Below are 22,003 nucleotides of genomic sequence, written 5' to 3' on the forward strand. Positions count from 1 at the left end.
CCAGACCCATCCTCTCTTACCCCAATATCTCCAGACCCAGCCTCTCCTAACCCAATACCTCCAGACCCATCCTCTCTTACCCCAATACCTACAGACCCAGCCTCTCTTACCCCAATATCTCCAGACCCATCCTCTCTTACCCCAATACCTCCAGACCCAGCCTCTCCTAACCCAATACCTCCAGACCCATCCTCTCTTACCCCAATACCTCCAGACCCATCCTCTCTTAACTCAATTCCTCCAGACCCAGCCTCTTCTAACCCAATTCCTCCAGACCCATCCCCTCTAACCCAAAACCTCCAGACCTATCCTCTCTTAACCCAATTCCTCCAGACCCAGCCTCTCTTAACCCAATTCCTCCAGACCCAGCCTCTCTTACCCCAATACCTCCAGACCCAGCCTCTCCTAACCCAATACCTCCAGACCCAGCCTCTCTTACCCCAATACCTCCAGACCCATCCTCTCTTAACTCAATTCCTCCAGACCCAGCCTAACCCAATACCTCCAGACCCATCCTCTCTTAACCCAATTCCTCCAGACCCATCCCCTCTAACCCAATACCTCCAGACCCATCCTCTCTTAACCCAATTCCTCCAGACCCAGACTCTCTTACCCCAATACCTCCAGACCCAGCCTCTCCTAACCCAATACCTCCAGACCCAGCCTCTCCTAACCCAATACCTCCAGACCCATCCTCTCTTAACCCAATTCCTCCAGACCCATCCCCTCTAACCCAATACCTCCAGACCCATCCTCTCTTAACCCAATTCCTCCAGACCCAGCCTCTCTTACCCCAATACCTCCAGACCCAGCCTCTCCTAACCCAATACCTCCAGACCCAGCCTCTCCTAACCCAATACCTCCAGACCCAGCCTCTCTTACCCAGTACCTCCAGACCCATCATCTCTTACACCAAATACCTCTAGACCCGTCATCTCTTACACAAATACATTTTCGACCCATCCTCTTTTACACCAATACCTTCAGACCCATCATCTCTTACACCAATACCTCTAGATCTATCCTCTCTTACACCAAAAATCTACAGACCCATCTTCTCTTAAACCAAAACCTCTAGACCTATCATCTCTTATACCAATATCCTTAGATCTGTCTTCTCTTACACAAATACCTCCAGACCCATCCTCTCTTACCCCAACAGCACTAAGACTTACTCTGTTCTTGTCTAAATGGACACAGATTTTTCCTCTAGTATTTCATGCCACCCTCCTCATACACCTGGCAGCAAAGGTGCACCCCTCCTTGATGCAGCTTTTGGGCGCAGATCCTCAGGGGGCTTTGGGTCAGAAGCAACTGGAAGCTCTGCATGAATCTGAGAGGCTCGTCCTGAAGGATCTGCTTGATCTTCCCCTCTGGGAGGTCCAGAAGATCAGCAGACAAACCTCTCTCAAGCCAAACACCATGTGATAACAGCAAGATGAAGCTGCCGAGGGGAGGTCACCAATAACGCCAGCATTAGACCAAAGCACCTGGTGATGATCCTTTCTGTTGCAGTGACAATGTAGTGGAGTGCCCATTTACTCACCATGCTCAGATGAAGAAGCAGGCCCCTTTACCTCTTTTTCTCGCACCTCTCTGGTTCCTGGACATGCCCAGTGAAGATATTTTTTTCTGCTTCCCTCCCCTCAGGAATTCACAAAGGCCATACGTGAGGTAGCTGGTAGTAATCTGCAGTCATGTGAGAGGCACTCCACTGTCTGGACTGTAATGCGGGCAGCCAGGCTGGAGCCAAATAGCACACAGCTTCTCCAGAAGACCAAGCTACTGTGGGGAGCCCTTCCCTCATTGCAACTACAGTGCTCCAGTTCCAGTGTGGTGTCCCTATGTCCTCAGGTCCCTCCATTAGTATATCTGTTTTACTAGAGCTACCATGGATTTTACTTTGAGGGATGCTGTTTGAGAGGATAGTTGCAAAAAGCTCTTTGTGTTCTGCACTGTTTTACTGCAGTAGTGATTCTCAACTAGACCATGTTGTTATAGAGTCTTATATAGTCTATGCCAGTGGTCTCCAAACTGCGGCCCGGGGGCCAGATGCGGCCCTTTGCTCGATTTTATCCGGCCCTTGGGGTGCTTTTTTATTCATTGGCACCAATGAAGGGCAGAATTCCTCCCAATGACACCAATGAAGGGGCAGAAGTCCTCCCGATGATGGGGCAGAAGTCCTCCCAATGACGGGGCAGAAGTCCTCCCAGTGATGGGGCAGAATTCTTCCCAATGACACCAATGATGGGGCAGAATTTCTCCGAATGACTTCAATGAAGGGGCAGAATTCCTCCCAATGACGGGGCAGAATTCTTCCTAATGACACCAATGACGGGGCAGAAGTCCTCCCGATGACGGGGCAGAATTCCCCCCAATGATGGGTCAGAAGTCCTCCCAGTGACGGGGCAGAATTCTTCCCAATGACACCAATGATGGGGCAGAATTCCTCCCAACGATGGGGCAGAATTCTTCCCAGTGACGGGGCAGAATTCCTCCCAATGACACCAATGATGGGGCAGAATTCCTCCCAATGACACCAATGATGGGGTAGAATTCCTCCCAGTGATGGGGCAGAATTATTCCCAATGACACCAATGATGGGGCAGAATTCCCCCCAATGACAACAATGATGGGGCAGAATTCCTCCCAGTGATGGGGCAGAATTCCTCCAAATGACACCAATGATGGGGCAGAATTCCTCCCAGTGATGGGGCAGAATTTCTCCCAATGATGGAGGATTTTGTACTCCTGATGGCCACAATCCGGCCCCCTTAGAGTCTGGAGGACAGTAATCCGGCCCTTTGTTTAGAAAGTTTGGAGACCCCTGGTCTATGCTATATGGCCACGCAGTGCCGATCCTGACCTCGCTGGGGCCCTTAGCAATGACATGTCACATTAATCACATTGAGGATTAAAGTTAAGAATCGGGGGGAGGGGGTGGTCTGCTGTCGGAAATTATATCTTACATTAAAGTGAGAAGCGGGGGATGCTGACTTCTTACCTCTTCTCCCATGCAGCCAGCGAGTTGAGAAGCGGGATGAGGGGCCGAAAATGACTTCTCACCAGGCAGGGCCTCTAGTAATTTGGGGGGGCCCTCCGCAGCTTTGCGGGGCCCTAAGCGGATCATTCCTGTGGCCACGTTATCCTAATAGTGAGACAGAGACATTGCTCTGAAGAGTTCATGTTTGTGCAGCTTTCAAAATCTGTTGAGTAATTGTATGTGATCTCACTGGAAAGATTCTGCTAATTTCCTCTTATGTGGACCTCACGGTTCGAAATTTAGCCGGTTCAGCAAGAATCGTTGAATTTCGATTCATATATGAGCAGGCTTGTTGTACAGAAGTGGATCTACCAATCAGCTTCTGTACAACCACCCTGTAGAGTTTTACCTGCTGGATCAGTGCTGCCAGCCATAGCCAACAGTACTGATCAGTGTGTTCTGACAGCTAGGAAGTCTACCAAAATACAATAGCGCAGCCGGAGGGATTCTCCCATCCCACATCGAGTATGTGGATGAGGCAATTGGGTAATTTTCATGAACAAATAAAATGATTAATGTTTGAGCTACCTTAATTTACACTTGTGGGTAGAGGGACAGTGAAAACACGCAGTTGAGCACTGCCCCTAAGTGGCAAAGACAGCTGTTTGGGGGTACACACATGCTGTAGCCACGATAATGTGCATCACGGCACAGAAAAAAAAATATTCCTGCTATTGCGTCAAGTAACTGGGGCTGTGCCTGAACCACATGCATTGTGGCGCAGTGGTTTGGGGTTTTAGGGGATAAAACAGGCAGTGGGGAGGCGACATAATGCCTCTTTACTGACAGTCTGACAGCTTTACTGACAGCCTTCGAAAAAGCGAATCACGGCAGATCATTTTTCAGAGGACCGACGAAAGTGTAAACAAGTCCTAGGTGAGGGAACACCAGAGGTGTAACTAGAACCTTCAGAGCCCATAAGGGCCCCCCTGACCCCCAGCTGCCCCCCCCCCCAGTGCTGGAACACCAGGGTCTGGTCGCAAGTGTGACTTTTACAACTCTGGTAGTTTCGCGACTGGTCTACACTATGGGGCTGATTTACTATCATCAGTGCGCTGCGCTGGTTCATGGCTTAATTAGTGCGCCGGGTGGAGCCTTAATTAGGCGCATGAACCAGCGTAGCAGCCGGCGCATTGCAAGTGATATGTAAAGCCGCCGCCGAACTCCCTATAGAAGTCTATGGGAGAAATCAAAAGCGTTAATTTTAAAGGCTAATATGCAAGTTTTGTCCTAAAAAGTGTTTGGGGACCTCAGTCCTGTCCTAGGGAACATGTATCAATGCTTTTTTTATTTTTTAAAAAGGCAGTTTTTTCGGGAGCAGTGAAATTAATAATGATTAAAGTGAAACATTAAAAGTGAAATATTCCTTAAAATTTCGTACCTAGGAGGGGTGTAAAGTCAGCATGTGAAATAGCGCATTTTTCCCGCACTTAGAACTGTCTCTGCACAAAATGACATTCTGAAGGAAAGAAAGGCATTTAAAATTCACACGCGGCAATAATGAATTGTCGGCTCTGACAATTCTGACAGGATTCATTCACAAAAAAAAATGTGTGAGGGTTCCCCCAAATTCAATTACCAGGCCCTTCAGGTCTGGAATGAATATTAAGGGGAACCCCACCGTAAAAAAAAATAAAAAATGACGTGAGGTTACCCCCAAATATCCATATCAGGCCCTTCAGGTCTGGTGTGGATTTTAAGGGGAACTCTACCCCAGATAAAAAAAAAATGGCGTGGAGTCCCCTTAAAAATCCACACCAGACCCTTATCCGAGCACGTTAACCTGGCCGGCCGCAGAAAAGAGGGGGGGACAGAGTGCGGCCCCCCCTCTCCTGAACCGCACCAGGCCACATGCCCTCAACATGGGGAGGATGTCCCCATGTTGATGGGGACAAGGGCCTCATCCCCACAACACTTGCCCGATGGTTGTGGGGGTCTGCGGGCGGGTGGCTTATCAGAATCTGGAAGACCCCTTTAACAAAGGGGACCCCCAGATCCTGCCCCCCCCCTGTGTGAAATGGTAATGGGGTACATTCTACCTCTACCATTTCACAAAAAAAAAGTGTCAAAATTGTTAAAAATGACAGTAGTCGGTTTTTGACAAATCTTTTATTAATATCTTCTTTCCGCGGTTCTTCTTCTTCTTTCATTCGGGTTTCTTCCTCCATCTTCTTCTCCTTCCGTCGGCATTCTCGTCCACATCTTGCCCGACGTCTTCTCCCATCTTCTTCTCCTTCCGAAAAACAGCCTGTTTCAGTTTATTCGTTATTTTCAATTAATTGAATGCTCAAAAAATGTTTTGTCTCACTCTCATTTCTTCTTGTTGCATGTTGAAGCTCTACTTGGAACCTTGTTAAGATCCAACAATGTAAAATATGATTTTTTTGCCATTTTTCAAGTGGTCTTAAACTTTTGATCAGGACTGTATGTACTAAGTGAAAGACAATCAGCACAGTCACTATTAAAGGGGTGGTTCCCCTAAAAATAAACTTTTGACATTGCATTTGCTATAATAATTACAGTTAGAATCGGCTGGTTTTATGTAAAAAATACCTCCGTACGTAGCGTTTGGTATATTCGTTCCCACCGCCACTTCCGGGTACGATGCTGGCAGTGGGCGTTCCTTATTGATGGACAGGCATCCGACCGACGCATCCATCGCGTCACGAGATGCCGAAAGAAGCCAAACGTTGGTGCGCATGCGCCGTATAGAGCCGCACCGACGTTCGGCTTCTTTCGGCATCTCGTGACGCGATGGATGCGTCGGTCGGATGCCTGTCCATCAATAAGGAACGCCCACCGCCAGCATCGTACCCGGAAGTGGCGGTGGGAACGAATATACCAAACGCTACGTACGGAGGTATTTTTTACATAAAACCAGCCGATTCTAACTGTAATTATTATAGCAAATGCAATGTCAAAAGTTTATTTTTAGGGGAACCACCGCTTTAATACAAAATACCATAAACTATCTGTGACCTATAAACCTAATGTACATAAACCACAAGCAAATCAACGTGCTTGCAAATCTGTGAATTTTTAGTTGCTGCCCAGCACCTTTAGGCATTTTCACTTCACCCCTCTAAGATATGATACAAATAATGATGCAGCCCATTTAAAACAGTACAGTAAAACCTTGGTTTGAGAGCGTTTTGCAAGACAAGCTACATTTTTTAATACATTTTGCCTTGATATACAAGCGATGTCGTGATATAAGAGTAGCGTCATGTCACAACTGAGTATAAAAAAAGAAGAGAAGCGTCTCTAAGTGTAGCAATATGTTACATTTAATGAAGGTACAACATTTAGCAACTTATTGCTACACTTAGGCCCTGTACACACGATCAGTCCATCCGATGAGAACGGTCCGAAGGACCGTTGTCATCGGTTAACCGATGAAGCTGACTGATGGTCTGATGCGCCAACACACCATCGGTTAAAAAAACTATCGTGTCAGAACGCTGTGACGTAAAACACGACGACGTGCTGAAAAAAACGAAGTTCAATGCTTCCAAGCATGAGTCGACTTGATTCTGAGCATGCGCGGGTTTTTAACCGATGCTTTTGCATACTAACCATCGGTTTTGACCTATCGGTTAGGCGTCCATCGGTTACATTTTAAAGCAAGTTCTAATATTCCAGCCTTCTCTTCAATGGATCAACCACGTGTCACATGCATAAGACCCGGTGAACCATATGCACTCACCTCGGGGGCTGGACCTTAATTACTACCCTGTTTCCCCAAAAATAAGACCTACCCTAAAAATAAGACCTAGGGTTATTTTCCAGGAGGGCTGCAATATAAGCCCTACCCCGAAAATAAGCCCTAGTTAAAAATGCTTGTAAAATCCTATAATTCACTAAATTACAGTAGTTTATAATGTACAAGGTGTGTGTTTCTGTAATATAATTGCGGGGGAAGAAAGCTCCGGCGGGTAACAGAAGTGCAGAGCGGCGCTATAACAAAGGTATTTGGCACAATTATATTACAGAAACGCACACATTGTACATTATATAATACTGTAATAGAGTGGATTATAGGATTGTACAAGCATTTTAACTCAGTTCACACTGGGGATTCCTGACAGGCAGGGAGAGAGAGGGGGAGAGAAAAGACAGCACATTACATGGTAAGACCTACCCCGAAAATAAGCCCTACTGTGTCTTTTGTTGGCATAATTAATATAAGACCCGGGCTTATTTTCGGGGAAACACGGTAGTCAAGGTCAAACGCACTTTTGTCCCTCTAGGTCTATACTGCAACTGGCTCCCACTAACAATCACATGGACTGGAGCTTCTGTTCAACGTCCTTTTCTCTGTGTAACATGTGCTCATGCAAATGGAACAAAACCAAGTGCTCTCAATACGTTTTAAAACAATTTAATAAAATCTAAAATGGAACACTCACAGACAAATGCACTCTCAGTGCCATGTTCTGCTTATAGTATACAAGTAAACCGCCTTCTCACCGCAGGGTCTCCACACCGCCCAGTAGTGGCATCATATGTGCTGACTTGACTCCATTCCTATGAGCGTTACACCTCCAAAGGCTTCCTCAGTAGGCCCTTCACTCAATTCTGTTTTCCATGAGGCCCACTGTTCAATAAAACAAATATATATGTCCCTATTCAAAGCACCCCTATCATTATACAAATCCTGAATTTAAAAACATAGCGAGCTAAAATCTTGCACCCTGAGATCACAGAGGCTTTTGCACATGGACACCTATGTGAGTTAGTTTCTTGTGTTTGAAATGCACGTCAAATGCAAAGCTGGTCGAGCGCAACCTTTGCACTCAAACTCTTGCATTTTAGCAATGTTGCACTCTAGTGCAACAGCATTCGGCAACAACCCACATCTACATGAGCCCCAAAACTAGCAGCTCACAGGCATTCTGTATCAGATATGAAGTGTGTGCACTCACCTTATAGCCACCTTTCATCATCTTAAAATGATATGATGTCCACAACTGATTTTTCAGTATTGTGTGGTTCCTGGCTGAATCATATTTTTTTACACATTAGAGATTCCAGTGCACAGGCTTCGTAGCAGGATTTCCAGTCCTGTACAGTGGCCATATACACTATATTGCGCAAAGTTTGTAGACATCAAACTATTACACCTATATGAACGCTTTGGACAAGACATTCCAGTCCAAAACCATTTTTAAGGACTTTTTTTGTTTTGTGATTTGGGACACATTTATTTACGAGACGCTGTTGTAGTTGTGCTGTATTATTATTTGTATCCTATAATATGTATCGCTGCAAAGCACCCTTGATCCACTTGCAGTGTAAATAATAGCAAGCTAATGTGTTTTGATTGTCTTTTGTACATTAACACTGATCTGCGAACTCTTGTTAAATCGTCTTTTTTTTTTCTTTAAATAACCAGTTGTGTTTAGACGTGTGTTCATGTTCGCGTACTGCTGAGTAATAAAGTTTATTGGCGCACTTTCATAGGGTGTTATTGTGTTGGTTGTCTTGTCTGAATTTGCATAACCAGAAAGGTATGATCCGATCTCATTATGAAAACAGAATTTTAGGCAATGTGGAGCAAACTGCATGTCAACCGCCCCCTTCACTTTCCATCGGAGGCTATGTGTATTACATAACGTGCTGCAGCATGTCTATGTGGTTGAACTCCTCTTGGATAGATTACGAGATGTGTTTATTTCGAAAGCTTTACAGATCTACTAGGATTTGTAAAAACTTTGGAGATTGGGGACCTTGTATTCAGATATCAGCTCATTCTCACCGACATTCATATGCAGCTCAGGTTATATTCTAGCACATGTATCGCAATCCCCGCAGGAACCACTGGTAGTTTGGTTCTATTCCTCCCCCCCCCCCCCCAGAACATACACAGCCGGGCACACAGCACTCCACCATTCTTCCTCAGGCTCAAAGATTAGTCTATGGCAGTGATGGCAAACCTTGTCACCCCAGGTGTTTTGTAACTACATTTCCCATCATTCTCAACTACACTGAGCGTCATGGGAAATGTAGTTCCAAAAATATGGGATGCCAAGGTTCGCCATCACTGGTCTAGGGGTTTCTTTTTGAGGTTTTTATTGGAACAGTAACTTGGATAGGGACAAGAAGCATGGGATACTCCGGAACTGAGGAACTGTACAACTTGAGGACTGCTTTGCTTCTGGCTGGCAAGTACAAAATTCAGGCTGTAATGCACAACCTCCGGCTGCAAAGCACTCTCTTGACTGTACAAAATAGCACAACGCCTGGCTGTATGGGGCAAATTTCTGTGCAGTAATGTACAACTCCTAGTTTTCTTGCATAACTCCTGGCTGCACTGGACTGGCAAGAGAAATATCCAGCAGCTCCAGACTCCTTGCACCAATAATGGCCTACACTCCCTTAGGAGAACAAAGCACTTCACAGTCACTTCTCCTCTGCAAAGGGGGGTCAGTTACTTACTCGGTGCAGTGGGCGGTCAGTCCCAGTGCGGTGCAGAGGATAGGGTCAGCAGTTTGTAGGGCAGAGTACGGAGGCCATTCGTTCATTCATTTGTAGGACAGTGTACAAGGGTCAGCCGGATGGAGGACAGTGGGGTCAGTATGGCAGTGTACAGGGGTTAGCAGGACGGAGGACAGAGGGTCAGCAGGATGGAGGACAGAGGGTGAGCAGGGCAGGGTACAAGACGTAAAATTCCTTGCATTCTCTCTCTTAGCCAAAATCCCCCCAATCCCCCCTCCTAGCACAAACCCCCCACAACCCTCCCTACCCAGTACCCTTACCAGTACAAAAAAAACATTTCCCTCCTCTACAAATCTCTCATCCCAATCACAGATGATTCATATCCCTCCCCCCTATTGTGTTTCTATTAAAATTCCCTCACCTGTAAGTTCTACCCCCCGCCCCCAAACTTACTAGATCTGGCCATGGTTAGACCTCCTTCCACCAACTTCCTTTAATGACTTTCTGGATGTTTTCTTCGGTAAGCCCCCAAGCAGAGCCTAGCTGGGAGCTCAATGTCCTCACCTTGGCTCCTCGAATTCTCTCTCTGCACAGGGGTCTCCTCCTGCAGGACTGGACCCATGAACTCTGCTCTTCTGCTGCCAATCAGGCCTCAGACTACTTATGAGCTCCCCCCTACCTTCTGGGCACACCTCCCCAAGGATTGGCAGAAGTTTCATAAATATTCAGGCTTCCTGTCCTCCCTCCAACTATATTTCTAAAAGTCTATAGAAGAGAGGGGGAGAATTAGAAGAGCAGCCTGTGAAACAATGTACAGCCCAAATCAATCAACCCCTCCCCCACTGTTTACAGAGGAACTAAACTACATTTACCTAGCACCCTACTCTGAACTAGGAGGTTGCCACAAAGAGATCCTGTGTGCTGGGATAACTGAACATGGACCATTGAAGGAGAGATAAGTAGTGCGAACTTTAGTTTCGCTTTAGGGCAAGCAGGCTGTCATGGACCTTGGGATGCTAAAGTGTTTCTACTTGACATCTGTTACACAGGAGAGGGTTGCTAATAAATCATAATTCATGCATTACATGAGCTGGGAGATTACTGACAGTTCATTGCAGGAGATACTGGACACATTACAAGTGGTTTAGTTGTCCTGACTAGGTTAATAGACAATGACCCTTCAATGCCTAGCTCAGGCTATTGAAATGCTAAGTGGAGCCGGCTTGTGAATTACCTTTCATTGTGTTCTGCAGGTTAATAGCGGTTGTCAGAGACGGGACGTCTCTAGGAGATAATTACCTCCACTAAATGACTTTTAGAATGTGTGTTTGAAGATGTATGTGTTTACGCTAAAAGACTTTGTATTGTTCTAAAGGTCAGAAGTCTCCTGTCAGGAGTATTGAATTAGCATGTTATATCTAAAGGAATGTAACCTCTCAGAGGTAGTAATTAAGTTATGCTAAATAGACCGGGCTATTGTGTACATTGATTACCCCCTGGGGCTTCTGTCTCAATACACATAAGTCTTTCTATCCAAGCTATTGGACCAATCCCTGTTGACTATTTCAAGTCCTCATTTGCATGATTAAGGAGGACCTGAGTGAGGACTGCATTAACTTTACAATTGACCAATAGGAAAGCGGTTGTTGGGGGTGGGATGTTCCAAATTCTGTATAAAAGTGTGCTGTGTACTTGAAAATAAAGAGTCCTGTTTGAACTTACATACAGTCTGCCTGGTGTTTGTTCTTAATGGGTCTGAACGGCACATAGCTGTAGTTCGGATCCCGGAACCTTGGATGACTGGACCATCAGACGTTGCAATCTGCAAGCTGACTCAATAGTAGCAGGGGAGTGACGGGAGAGCAGAACCGGGCGAGCAAAGGATCTCGTCACACAGGCATATTGGTTCTAAGCTGCCCCCAGGACTTAATACACAAAACGATAGACTCTGGCCATAGAACATCACTAACCAACCCAAGGTAGAGGAAAGTATATATATACAGGGAGAAACAAGATGAAAGACACAAAAAAAAGTCAGGACTGGTGGCTGGTAGCAGATGTAATGCATAATTGTAGCAGAGGTCAAGGCCTATGTTCTAGTTCACGCTGGTAACATGACTGTTGCCCGAGTTTTCTGTTTCAGGGTGGCTCCATTCTCTTGCAGAGTCCTATGCGCCCATCTTTTCATGCAGTGACTAGAGCCGAGTCTCTCTACACTGTGTGCATCAATAGAAACACACATCCCTATAACCTAGGATGACAAGGAATTTCCCTGACTCTCCTTCCCTCTGCCATCTCCAAGTTAAGACTGACTCAAGATTGCACTGTCCACTGTTAACTTATTTCTGTAACGACTGGAAGTACAGGGAAGCAGCACTGAGAGAGCAAGAGACAGCAATATTAAAGGGGTTGTAAACCCTCCTGTTTTTTCACCTTAATGCATCCTATGCATTAAGGTGAAAAAACATCTGACAACTACCGACCCCCCAGCCCCACCGTTGTACTTACCCGAGCCCCGGAATGTCCCATGACGAGGACGCACTGCATCTTTGCCCAGGGTTCTCGGCTCTTGATTGGATAGATTGATAGCAGAGCAGCAATTGGCTCCGGCTGCTGTCAATCAAATCCAATGACGCGGGCGCCAGGGGGGGGGGGGGCGACTTCTGCATTCAGCGGCTATGGGGGTTTCCTTATGATGATGCCTTATGAGGCGAAACACGTCAGAGGGTTATGCTGATTCCACTGTTACTGTCTTCTTACAAGTGCTTTTTATACCATGGAAATGTGAGTGTATTTCCCCTGTTTACTTATTAAATATTCATTTACGGAATTACGATATGTGCCCTCCTCCTTCTTTTGTTTATTTGAATGGTTGGGCCGATTGTTCGCTCTGATTATATCTGCTGATATCCAATGTCCTGAACATACCTCTGTGTCCATTCAGTGAGCCTGAATCATCCCGGGTACATCACAACGCTTGATTGACTCATTAGGTGTACAACCTACTTGAGTTCAATCCCTCTGGTAAGCGATTGGTGCTTCTGGTGGTGGATCTCCTATCAATTCTTATCACTATCTTTTGATGCACACATATGATTCAATTAATTCAGTTGATTGTCACTAATTATATTGAACTATATATTGGATTCCTTTTACTACTAAAGACTTTTTTGTTGGTTCAAATTTTTCACCGATGGACACTTTCTTGTATTTTGTATATTGAGTTTATGTCAACAATATGCTTAATTTTTTCACTTAATTGATTTTAGTTCAGCTCTAAAATCGTTTGTTAGCGCTGCACTTTTCCAACTTTTTTGTGCCTTCTTTGTGAAATGATAGCACACAGAGAGTTAAATAAACTGGTAACAGTACTAAACACTGGTAATTGAAAAATGCATTGTCTAGGACGAACATTAATAACAATGATTTTGGCACTGAATGAAAGCGAATTAGTCATCACGGCGCTGTCAGTAGACACAGAAATGACAACCCCTGTGCTATAGCAATGCTTTTTTATTAGGGTATAATGTCTGATGACACAACCCTGCCTGACTGGTTAAGGGAGAACAGACAGGCACCAGTACTCTGTCACGATTGTGTGATCTGAGCGGATATCCTGCAAGCGGCGTTCAGCCCGGTATCTGTAAACAGTGGGGGCTCCCAGTCCCACCATCCCCGCTATAATGGGACGGGGAAGGCTGGGGACCGGCGTAGGGAACACCATGTCCTGCTGTGTCTCCTGCAGCCTCAAGAAAATGAAGAAATGCCCACTCCAAACTGGAGTCCTAACCTGAAAAACATTAAGGGGGCACAAACTACCCAATGGAGGCACAGAGTTCTCTGCTAGGGGGAAAACTACCCAATGGGGGCACAGGGATCCCTGCCAGGTGGCACACACTACCCAATGGGGCACCGAGATCTTTCTTTCCCCTTAGAGTGTCTCTCAGTGTATATATTTCATAATAGGGCCCCTGACCCCCTATACTGAGAGACACCTTAATATGCAATATAGTGAGAGTGAGAGACCCCCTATTATGGGATATATACTGAAACCCCCTATTTTATTATAGGGGTCTCTCAGTATATATCTCATATAAGGGGGAATCTCTCTCAGCCAGTATATCCTACAATAGGAGTTTTTCAGTATATTCCTAGTGCCCCACCATCTTAAAATGTTACCAGCCGCCACTGATCCCCACAACATGCCACCGCCACCACCATGTTTCACAGTGGGATGGTGTGTTCAGGGTGATGTGCAGTGTTAGGTTTCCGCCACATAGCGTTTTGCTTTTAGTCCAAAAAGTTACATTTTGCTCTCATCTGGCCAGAGCACCTTCTTCCACATGTTTGCTGGGTCCCCCACTTATGGCTTTCTTTCAACAATGGCTTTCTTCTTGCCACTCCTCCATAAAGGCCAGATTTGTGGGGTGCACGACTAATAGTTGTCCTGTGGACAGATTCTCCCATCTGGCCTTGGCAAAATAACACACACACTAATTGTGTGTATATGTGTAGCGCTACCCCCGCAGGAGCCGCTGGTTTGTTTTTGGGATCGGCATATTGAGTTACCTTGATATGGCTCAGGGGTGCAATTGTAGAAACAAACAGTGAGCGAAGGTCCAGACAGTGAATAAAGGATTTTTCCTATGCTTTATTTTCCAGGCCAACACGGCCAACATCAACATAAATTGGGAAGGATAAAGTTGATGAAGAGAGAGAACCTTGCAGTATCAGGCCTGGATATTAAATGGAGCAGTCAGTACTGCTCCGTATAGTACCAATTTGTAACTCGTCGCCACTCCAACTGAGTGGGTAAACTGCCCCCGGACAGACCCTTTTCTACAAGCCTGGCAGCTGAGATGTCACTTAGGATTTCTGGGGGGAACAGGCTTGTCTCTAGGCCTGGCTCATATGCCAGGTACAATAACTGAGCTAGGTAGATAAATGGAGCGAATCCTCCCAGTAGATTTCTGCATTGGTCACCAGATGACAGCAAACATACCTGTCAGCACTCTGGTCACCGGATCCCCAATTGGTTTGTTCAGGCTCTGTTGGACGACCTGCCTCCGGGTCCCCCTCAAACCGACTCCCCAATCGAATGGCACCCAGCCTGGAATCCTTTCAATAGAACCAGGAACCCAGCAAGTCACTGGGGTCTCCTTGTACCTCCGGATGAGGGTTTGTGTAGCCTGCAGTTTTGGCCACGCCGGCGGGGTCCATGGATGCGCGCACCCTGAAGGTGCATGCCGCACCTGGAACGGGGACCCCACGAAGATTTTAGAACACATGACACCTGTCACAGATATACTCCTCACCAGCATGCCCCATGAGGGAAAAAGCTACTCTGATGGGCTGCTGGAGAAACTTACTCTGCCAGAACCCCACTGGTGCCAACTGCTGGCACTGGACCCAACCATTTAAAAAAATAAAGAATGGATAAACAAAAAAGACTGCAGAGAGGCATTTGCTAAACAAGAACTACAGTTGTTAGACAAAAAAGCAGTCTTAAAATGAATTGTTGGTAACTATAAACAAGGAATGGCGAGGGGGCATACAAGAATATGTAGCCCACCACACTAATCTACAGTTTATACTTATATAGCATAGCATTGATAAATGGTTTCTGGAAACCCAAAAACCTTTCATAGTGAGGGGGCTGCACATAACAACCCCCCCCCCCCCCCCCCATTACTGGCCACCGTAATTCTGATAGCCACAGTTGAAAGGTTAGGTGGGGCATTATGGATCCTGTAAAACTCTCTGGGGATTTTCACTGACCGTGAAGCGAATCGGAACCTTATCCCTAAGAATAAAAAAGTATATATTGCAAAAAAAAAACAGCATTAACCCTGAATACAGCTCCATAAGATCCAATACAAACTCCAACACGGAGTTCCAGGTACCTAATTGATTCCCCAACACATCATAAGCAAGACTTAAACATCCATAAATAGGGCCCTTTAGCCAGGCACACACTAAATTATTCTGTGTTCAATTTAGATCTCGTTACTAACCCTCCTAGCTTCAGAAACTGATTTAATATTGTTCATAGACTATATTTAGAAATCTAAGCAGCTTTACCATTAAAAGCCATGGAAGAGTATTTGGCTAGCTGCAGTCACCCATATTAGATCACTGCGATTTACTCACAGCATACACAGAAAAGGGAGAACTGCATTCAGAGGACCCGTGTTTGTTTATTTACTAACGGAGTTCATCGATTTAGTATCTGCCCTGTAAATTCCTAGCTGTACAAACAGGGGCTTTCCTTTATTTGTGGTTCCACCCCAATTACAGCAAAGAAAGTACCTATAGTCTTGTAAGATACTACTGTGTTTACTTAAAGGGGTTGTAAAGGATTTTTTTTTTTTCATAATAAGCATCCTTTACCTGCAGACATTCCTCTTTTCACTTCCTCATTGTTCGTTGTTGCTCAGAAGTTGCTCTATTTCTTCTCTGTTCTGTTCACTTCCTGCTTGTCTGATTGTTACTGACCACCGTGAAGGGAGGCTTTACTGCGGTGGTGAGTAACGTGCTCGCCCCCTCCTGGGAACTACATCTGTGTGGCAGGACGCTCTCTACGTGTTAGAGACTTCAAGGAGGTGTGAATTACTGGGCGTGCCGCAATGCATACTGGGAAATGTAGTTCTTACATGAACAAGCGCCGCAAACCAGGAAGTGAATGAGAGAACAGAAACTAGACCGCCGGAGGTGATATAGATGAAGGAATTTAATAGGTATTTACTTGTTTTTTTAACAGAATCATTACACTATTCTGTCTGTCTACCTTGCAGACATTCATTTTAGGCAATTTTTTTTTCCCTTTAGTGACCCTTTAAAGTTAATACAGAGACCTGACTGGTATATTACACGTACATAAGAATGCTTTGTGTAGTCTCATTGTGGTGATCTTATTCAGCTCTGAACAAAACTTAAAAAAAAAAAAATATATATATATATATATGACATTTTGTAGTACACTATCAAGTGTACCGGTACTTCATTTTGCTGTAGTCAAATAAAAAGGCATGGAAGGCGATAGGCTACCATGCATATGTTTTGAAAAGACGGTCATTAGAAGACTAAAGCCGGCCATACATGGATCTGGCCGGTTTAGCAGGGACTGGCTGAATTTTGATCCATGTATAGGCAAGGCTGATTGTACCAAAGCCGATCCAATGATCGACTTGGGTACGACCAGCCAGCCAGCCAGATTTTTCTACATTTATTAGTGCCAGCGGATATAGCCGCTAGCAGTAATCATTGTATTCTGCTGACCAGGAAGGCTCCATGCGCCCCCTGCAGGCAGAATACTAAAGCGCTGCAGGAGGAATTCCCCCATCAATACCGACTGTGTTGATGGGGGAAGCGAGTGTTTTTCTTTCACCACAGAAATAAAATCAATTCATCTATGACCTACCTTAGAAAACCCAGCAAAGACCTGCACAGCAGTCCTGAGGAGATCTAGAAAAACTCTGACTAGAATATACAATCTAGGTGACCCTTTGAGAGTCCTAAAACCTAAAATTGTTGGTGATTGCTGCAGTTTTATGTCTCATTGACATGGGGAAGAGATGTGTGAGGCACAGCAAGAATCCTGCGGCTGAATTCACAGGACAAGGATAGTTGCAGCCCCTTTGCTTTTTCAAAACAAATGACAGGCTGACAGCAGCCACAGTGGTTTTGTATGTAATTCAACATGGAGAGATTACCTGTGGTTAGGGACAGAGAATCTCCCTTAGACACAAACAGCTAGTGTCCTGAGATGCCCATCAGTCCCTAAACACAGGTACACTCCTTGTACACAACTACATCAGAACACCAGTGGACTGCAGCCACGGTCAGCCTGTCATTTTTTTGCACAGGCTAAGCACCTGTGACTCCAGCCACAGGAATTCTCTGGATTCTTGACACCTCGCATATAAATCCAGTGTGAGTGAGGCCTTACAGTGAAACCATGTGCAATTTAACCACTTCCATACAGGGCACGTATACATCTTCCCGCCCAGACCAATTTTTAGCTTTCAGTGCTGTTGCACTTTGAATGACAATTGCGCGGTCATGCTACACTGTACCCAAACTAAATTTTTATCATTTTGTTCCCACAAATAGAGCTTTCTTTTGGTGGTATTTGATCACCTCTGGGATATTTATTTTCTGCAAAAAAAATAAAAAAATGACCGAAAATTTAGAAAAAAACGTTTTTTTTGTTTCTGTTATAAAACATTGTAAATAAGTACGTTTTCTCCTTCACTGATGGGCACTGATGGTACTGCACTGATGGGCACCGATGAGGTGGCACTGATGTGGTGGCATTGATGGGCACTAATATGCGGCACTGATGGGCACTGACAGGTGGCACGGATAGGCGGCACGAATGGGCACAGATAGGTGGCACGGCTGGGCACTGATAGGCGGCATGGATGGGCACTGATAGGTGGCACGGATGGGCATAGATGGGCACTATCGTATGTGTTGTACTATGGATGCCAATCAGTGCCAAACAATGCCTGCCAATCAGTGATGCCCATTGTGGGCACTGATTGGCATCCATTTTTTGTGTCCTCCTCATCCCTGGTGGTCTAGCGTGGCAAACGTTTTTTTTTTTTAATCCCTGTAGGTCTAGTGGCCATCCCTGGTGGTCCAGTGGGCATCCTCGGGGGGCTGTGCTGATAATCGATCAGCACAAACCCCCCCGTCACAGGAGCAGCCGATCGGCTCTCCTCTACTCGAGTTTGACAGACGCGAGTGAGGAAATGCCGATTACCGGCTTTTCCTATTTACATTGTGATCAGCCGTGATTGGACAAGGCTGATCACGTGGTAAAGAGTCTCCGTGAGAGACTCTTTACCTTGATCGGTGTTGCGGGGTGTCAGACTGACACCCTGCAACAACGATCGCCACGATGCGCGCCCCCGGGGGCGCGCAGTGGCTCAGAATCCTGAGGACGTCATGTGACGTCCAGTCAGGATTCTACAACCACTTTGCCGACGTCAATTTGTCATTGGCGGGCGGCAAGTGGTTAAAGTATGCATATGATGGAAAATAAACATAAGCACCTTTCACTCAGTGGAAAATGCGTGCCAATACATTCAAAATAGCTAGAGATGCAGGCAACTAAACTTCATGCAAACCTTATAATTTGCTATAATAGTAGAAGTTGGCCCTGACTCACTCCCACTGGGCCTTTAACGTGAAGGTTGAGGAGACAGGAGAGGTCATATTTCATCATTACTGGAAAAGTAAAAGGAATAGTGCACTTATCCATTTTTGCCCCCCTTTCCATGACCTAACCTACTCTCCCTTTCCTGACCCCCCTTTCCATGACCTAACCTACTCTCCCTTTCCTGACCCAACTTAATGCATCCTCCCCAGATATACTTCTCTTGATCCAGCTACCGTGGCCTCCACTGTCTGGTTACTTTCCACACCACAAGTCTTCAGTGTCCCGGCCTGTGCATAAATGTCCATTAGACTTCTATGGGGCCATCTCCAGGGACCGGAGGCACGGCTTGGCACATGTCCCCTATAAAGGTCTATGGAGCTGTAATGCACAGGCATGTCCAAAACACTAAAGACTTGCAAAGTTGAATTGTAAAACAAACAGCAGAGGCTGTGGCATTTAGGTAAACATCTGTTTCTGCGGAGGGTGGGTTAGGTTGGGTCAGGGAAGTGGAGCTAAAAGGATATGTGCACATTTTGTTTTTTCGAGTTCACTTATCCTTAAAGCCGACGTTTATGTATGGAACTTTTTACTTAGTTATATTGGTCCAGCTTGGACCAATGTATGTGCCATACCTGTGGGATCCCTGTTGTAGCTGGAAATCACTGTAGGATTGGCCGCTAGCTTCCAGGTTCCATGCCAAAGAGCTGCCCTGCTGCATTTGTAAACACAAAAGGTCACTCGCTCTACACAGGTGCCATTCAGCAAATGCTTAACATTTTCTCAATTCAGAGAGTTTTTTGATTGGATAAGATGAAGAGGTAAGGCGATGATGTTACGATCTCCACCTTGCCCAATCAGAGAACACTCTTTGGGAAATATATTGTTCCAAGTTGGACAATTGTAACCATGTAAAAAATGCCATACATAACCGCTTGCCAACTTCCTCACACACTTATACGTCAGCAGAATGGCATAGGCAGGCAAAGCAACGTATATATACGTTGCTTGGAATCTGCCGCCTAGCGTGACCGTGCCCGCAGGTGTCCCACAAACTCAATGTCCGCCGGTATCCTGCGATCGGATCATGGAACGGCAGAACAGCCTTTGTAAACAAGGCATCTCCCTGTTCTGCCTAGTGACAGGACACTGATCGTCTGCTCCCTGTCATTGGGAGCAGCGACCAGTGTCGTGTCACAGTAAGCCCTGCCCCCACACAGTTAGAATCACTCCCTAGGACACACTTAACCCCTTCTCTGCCCCCCTACTGGTTAACCCCTTCACTGCCAGTCACATTTATACAGTAATCAGCGCATTTTTTTTATAGCACTGATCGCTGTATAAATGTGAAAGGTCCCAAAATAGCATCAACAGTGTCCAATGTGTCCGCCATAATGTCACAGTCACGATAAAAAAAAAAAACGCAGATCATCGCCATAACTAGTAAAAAAAAAAAAAATAATAATAAAAAATGCCATAAAACTACCCCCTATTTTGTAGACGCTATAAGTTTTGCGCAAATCAATATATGCTTATTGCGATTTTTTACCAAAAATATGTAGAATAATACGTATCAGCCTAAACTGAGGAAAAAATGAGTTTTTTTTATATATTTTTTGGGGATATTTATTATAGCAAAAAGCAAAAAAATATTGCTTTTTTTTCCAAAATTGTCGCTCTAAAAAATACAGAAGTGATCAAATGCTACCAAAATAAAGCTCCATTTGTGGGGAAAAAAAGGACATCCGTTTTGTTTGGGAGCCATGTCGCACAATTATCAATTAAAGCGACGCAGTGCCGAATCGCAAAGAGTGGTTGGGTCATTTGGCAGCCAAATCCTCTGAGGCTGAAGTGGTTAAACTTCAGCTTTAATGGATTTGGATGTAACCCATGCTTTCAACCCAGATTTGCGACAGGTTTGCCATCTTAACAGGATTCAGATACAAGAGCGGCGTGCAAGGTGCAATAGGACCAACTCTTCCGGTAGGTTTTTGTAATTTTACATTATAGAGACCGTGACAAGAGTGGGAAAATCAGAAAACACCAAGAGGGGCAGGTACAGTGTCAGGAAGATCCAGAGGTCTCCAGAAGAAACCAGTTGGTGGCGCCACAACTTTTGTCTGTAGTTACCCTAATGTCAGCTGCATGTCACCTTTTATGCTAAAGTTTACAAAACATCTAAATGAAGCCATTCTCTGAGCAATCTGAAGGATTTTTTTTAGTATGGAATCAACTGGCTGACATGATAGAACTGCACTCTGAATGGACGGCACCATCCATTCAGTGTGCAGTTCTACTACCGTGCACAGAAGTGACGTCATCGCAGCTCAGCCATTGATGGCACAGGAACCCTCGAAGCCAGAAGGAAGACTAGGTGAAGACGGAAGCTCCGGCAGTGGGATTTAACCCACTTAATAACCAGACCAATTTTCAGCTTTCGGTGCTCTCACAATTTGAATGACAATTACTCAGTCATACAACACTGTACACAAATGACATTTTTGTCCTTTTTTTCACACAAATAGAGCTTTCTTTTGGTGGTATTTAATCACGGTTGGGTTTTTAATTTTTTGCGCTATAAGAGAAAAAAAGACTGAAAATTCTGTAAAAAAAATGAATTTTTCTTTGTTTCTGTTATAAAATTTAGCTAATTTTGTATTTTTTCTTCATTCTTTTGCATAAATGTGAAAGATGAAGTTACGCCGAGTAAATAGATACCCAACATGTCACCCTTCAAAATTGCACACGCTTGTGGAATGGCGCCAAACTTCGCTACTTAAAAATCCCCATAGGCGACGTTGCAGGGTATTGTGGGGTATAGCAGAGTATTGTGGGGTATTGCAGAGTAGTGTGGGGTATTGCAGAGTAGTGCACAGTATAGGTGTGTAGTATTGCACAGTATAGGGCAGGGATGGCTGAGCAGGGATGGATGGCTGACTGGATCTGTGACTGCATGTGTCACAGATCCAGCCCACAGCACTCGTGCTGCATCTGCTCTCTCTCCCCTCTCCTCTCACACTGTACCGTTCGGTACAGAGAGGGGAGGGAGGAACCGGCGTCATCACATGACGCCGGTTTGTTTACAAGTGATCGCTCCGTCATTGGACAAAGCGATCACGTGGTAAACCGCCGCTATCAGCGGCGATTTACCGTGATCCGGCGGTCACGGACATTCCCGCGGGAGCGCGATTCTGGGAGGACGTCCATGGCAGTCCTCCCAGAGTTAAGCAACCGCCTTGTAGACGTATATCGTCTATAGGGCGGTTGTTAACGGGTTAAGGCAAGCCTTTCATAATGCGCTAGGATGCGATGCGGCAGCTCGCCCCCTCCCTTGGGCAACAGGAGAGTCAGGACGCCAA

The sequence above is a fragment of the Rana temporaria genome, chromosome 3, assembly GCF_905171775.1.
Source record: "Rana temporaria chromosome 3, aRanTem1.1, whole genome shotgun sequence".
Lineage (NCBI taxonomy): Eukaryota > Metazoa > Chordata > Amphibia > Anura > Ranidae > Rana > Rana temporaria.